Genomic DNA, 5000 nt, shown 5'->3' on the forward strand with positions numbered 1-5000 from the left:
TGTGCCTCGACAGTGACAAGAAAATTTTGCCCTTATGTTATACACGTAACACGTATTTGCAATGCGTTCTCTTAAAATTAGGGGGAAATCTCAATAGCTTGTTTTTTCAGAAGTTTGTTTAAAGCACCCAAATGTTATTTAAGTGTTGGAGCAGATCGTGTTCGAAGTTCGTCCTTTCTTGGTTGCATTGCCGTAGTTTGCCGATTCTTGTACCAAGCCAACCTGGCGTGTTTCTATGAAATACGTCAAAATGTGAATGATCTTGTTTTCAGAGATAAAGTACATCAGTAAAACTCTTCTTTGACCTTGAAGTGACAAAGTTGTTTTTATCGCTTCTAATTTTAACATGACTCCTATTCGCTGGCTATTGACAATTGACTCTGAAATGGCTTTTTTTTCCTTTTCAACTCGCTCGCTGAGGTCGTGCTTAATGCTTGTTTTCTTTTAAAACTCATTCGGTTCAAAAAAAAAATTATTGCCAAACTGGTGAATTGCAGGATAAATTTCACTGGAAAAACAGATGTTGCACTCGTCACTTCGTGATTCATGCGATATTGGTTTTTAGCGTAAAATTTACCGTGCAATGAATTTTTCTATAGAAGAAAGCAAAGAAAATGATTTAATTATTAAAGGAGCAACCGGAAACATTTTCACAAACCGTACAGGCAGTAAGAATAAATGACCAGGGAGCTCCGCTTTTAGGCTTGGCTAAATCTATATATTATCTGGATGGGTGACCTAAAACATATAGCCCTTCGTAAAACAGAAGCATTGGACCGAAAATACTATTAACGCTAACAAATGCGAACTCAGCAAGGTACAGATTTTGTTAGCTTGAATCGAAAGTGACATCGACGGAATTCAGCGGGCGCTGTGATGTTGCCGCGGCATGTTTACTCGCCAAACAGTGAAGCATCCGTGTCAAATGATAGCAAGATACCGGGTTTTCGTAAGTTTCTTTTTCTGTCAAGTGTTATAAAGTTTGACAATAAATAAGCGAATTCAAAGCAAAGATCACAATCGCCCAACTCTTGAGGTTGACCATTGTTTCTGCAAAGTCAAAATTTACTCTCCAAGACGAGGTTATTTATCACCAGGTAATTCCATCATTTTGGAAATAGCAGCTACTTTATTATTCATCGGCGTCACATTTTTTTGCTGATTTTGGGGCTCATTTTGTTGAAACTCAAGCACGCTTCCAACAGACCTGTTTATTTTCGTGAACTAAAAATATCCTGCCGTATCACATTTCAACCTTAAGCTCGAAAATTCAATACACAACATGATATTATAATTCACAAAGGCAGAAAACATCACAGAATCCTTTTCCAGCGAAACATTATTGAAACAAACAACATACTTGCTCTTAGAGGCAAAAACCTCTTCCCATTTCATTGCGTGCACTCAATCGTGTCAAATCACCACGTACGCAACAAGTTCAAACCCTTTCCTGAAGAACCTTCTCCTTGAATAATGATGCACAAAATAGTCGACAAGCTTTCTTTCAAATAATTCTTGACTGTCACATTTCCAATGATTATTTTTTACTTGACTTTGTTGAACCCATAAGTTACCAGATAATTTTCTGTTTGGTTAACACTACACTCGTGATAAAACATTGGAAATACAGCACGCTTTGATTTCGGCTCGACGGGCGAAAGATTGTTGTCGAAGTGCATTACGCGTCGCTTTTAAGATTCCAGATCATCATCGCCTGTCTTGTTCATCCAATTGACGTTCCCTTCTTGAGCTCCATGAGAGCATACATTGTTGACTAAAACACCATTCCCGTTGCAATGACTTTTGACGCCATTGCTGGTTAACGAGAATAACAAACTCACGAGGCAGAATGTATATTTATATTTAATTACGTTAGCACAATAGAAAGACGCTAACCTCATTTTGACACGAAAATGCTTTACTATTGCCATAAAAACTATCCAGTTAAGCTCGCATATTATAAAACATGATGAATTCATAAAGGCGACCTTTTCCAGCGAACAATTTTTTGAAACAAACAACATATTTGCTATTACAGGAAAAAACCCCTTCCTATTTCATTACGTGCGTGAAGTCAAATATGCGCAATATTACAACAAACAAAATTTCAGGATCAAACCGTTTCCATGAAGAACTTTTTCCTTGAATAATAAAGCATAAAATAGACGACAAGCTTTCTTTCAAATAATTCTTGGCTGTCACATTTCCAATTATTTTTTACTGAAGAATGTGCAGAGTTGATCACAGATCCACTTAAGGTGTTCGATTCGTTCTCTGTCTTTGTTGAATCCATAAGTTACCAGATAATTTCCCATTTGGTTTCAGTGTTGTACATAAACGTAAAACTACACTCGTGAAAAAATGATTCGAAATACAGCTCACTTTAATTTCGGCTCGACGGGCGAAAGATGTTGTCGAAGTCCATTACTCGTCGATTTTACGATTCCAGGTATTTGTTTTCACCGCCTGCCTAGTTTATCCAACTGACTTTCCATTATTGAGCTCCATTACATGACTTTCGACGCCATTGCAGGTTAAGTTTATCATTCTACTGTGTCCACCAGAGAAATCTACGCATTTCCACTACCCTCTCGATCCTAAGAAAATACGAGGAGAAGGCTATATGCGCAAAGACACCACTTAGCAAGGGAGTGACAGGCAAGACTTTTACCGACACGAAAAAAAAAAAACACCCAACAAATGCCACCCACTTTCCGACTGGGATTGCCATATGACAACCCAGTAAAAATAAAAAAAATAAAACGAACAAATCCCACCCACTTTCCGACTGGGATTGCCATACTCGCAACCCAGTAAAAAGACCCCTGTCACCTATGTTAGGCAATTTGAACACACGGCACAGCTCTTCATAAAGGATTTGTTAATAATCTTATGCCTGTTGGAGAAATAGTAGACTTTTATTACAGGTTTTTTTTTAATTTTTAAAATTTTAATTTTTTTTTATTAATTTGCAATATTATTTACAGTACAAACTACTTACACTATTAAAACTGACGACGCCACTGATAACGTTTTCAGAAATAAGAGTATCAGCAACGCGCTTCACAGTCACAGTACTTACAAAACTAACACTAAGTACTATCCCCGGGGGCTAGATTTCAGCAAAGGTGATCACCTCACATACATACATTATTTTGGGTATCTTGTCGCATATGAGAGCTCCCTGTATCTAGCCTGCGAACAGGCTCTTTTGTAGCCCCGAGTGGATTGGGGGCGGGCCTGCTCGCAGGCTGATTATCCAGCTGTTATATCACACTGACTAGTGCATAAAGGAAACGTCAGCCTGCCAATTTCAAACAATCGTGGTAACTTTCATATCCACGAGTAACGACAGTGGCACTTTGATTTAAGAAAACGAGACTCTCGAAAGCTAATATTTACTTCCGTTGTTAAATTCAAACCTGAAAAAACACAAAAGTAAAAGTACATGAGATAGATTTGGGTTTGATAATTGTTTGGCGTGTAAGGACGAGGCCAGGAGAATCACCAAAACTGGATTTTTTTGTTAAATTCCAAGAAAAAGGGAACGAAAAAGCAAATCATAATCGAGCATGCGGGAAGAAAGCAAGCTTCTGAGGTAAGCCGGGCTCATGCCATATATGAGGGCTGATAAGTACACCAATTCGTTCACGGCTGTTGTAACAGTTTCATCACACTGATTCTTTTGTTTCGTTTGGGGATTATATTCCATGAAATAGAATCTTTTTTCGACCGGAGCAGAGTTTCATGCAACATCGAACATTGGTGGAACGTTGAAAAATTGAAAAAAAAATTGTGGGAACCTGAATCAAACAATCGATTAGGGATCAAATTTTCGAGCCATTGTACAATTTGGTTTTGAGACCATTTGAGGGGTCACCCAGAAGTCATACCAGCAGAGGCCCTTTTCTGACGTTAAAAACCTGGCTACCGGCCTATCAATTAATCATTTGTCAGAAAGAAGAAATTCCTGTCATCTTTAGAAAAAACAGACACGCATTGCTTGTAACCCGCAATGATTACATGTGGAGCGGGAGAAAAGGTTGCAAATAAACCAGACAATTCCAACGCACAGTGGTAACGAAACGAAATAAACTTTAATTGAAGTAACGCAAAAACAGCAGCGGAGAACAGAAGAGTTCGAAGGTCGCTTAAAGGTTTAAATTAAAACTTTGAGGTTGAATAGCAATTCGATGTATCTTGTAGCTGAGAAATGGTTTGCTGAGATATTGTAGTGCTGAAATTTTGTTATGTTGTTGTGGTTCGAACTAGAAAGCAAAAGAAAAAAGCCTAAATGAGACAACGCCTTAGATATATTAATTGACTTACGCGCACGTGGCATTGCGATGCAAAACTAAGTAAAAACTAAAATTATCATGCCACATTACGATAATAAACTAATGGCTATAACAACGAAAATATAAATAAAAACGACTTACTTTAGTCTGGCTCCGAGTAACTATGGTAGCTGATAAAAAAGGTAGAAGTGCTTGAAATAGCTTGTAACCAGCAAGTAGCGTTGCAACAATCAGCCTAGTGTAAAAACTACGTGACTCTCAAAGGCGAAATCCGATCACTAAAAACAATCATGCAAGCTTGTACAGCGGTGCGATTGGCTAAATGAACAAAAGGAAATAATGTGCGAATCGCGGCTTAATATAGACAAACGAATTATTGTATTACGAAAGTAACATTGCTTACGTGGGGTAGTGAAGAAACACAGCGATTTATTCCATATTGTCAACTGAGCTGCGTGTTGACTTCCAGGAGATCCAAGTTGTCTTTGCGTAATATGTAGCTCTAACAGTGTACGATATTGTTTTGGTATTGTATATCGTTGCAGTGCCATGGTAAAAAGCTGGGGTAAATAGCCCCCTGAGAAGACATATGGTTACTAGCAAAGTACTGAACCCAGAAAAATTGAAGAAAATAAAAGGGAATCGAGAAACATTGGCTTCTGGGCTGACATGTTGATTATTTTCAAGTTCCCTTACAACCTC

This window comes from Montipora capricornis, chromosome 10 (assembly GCF_036669925.1).
Source record: "Montipora capricornis isolate CH-2021 chromosome 10, ASM3666992v2, whole genome shotgun sequence".
Classification (NCBI taxonomy): domain Eukaryota; kingdom Metazoa; phylum Cnidaria; class Anthozoa; order Scleractinia; family Acroporidae; genus Montipora; species Montipora capricornis.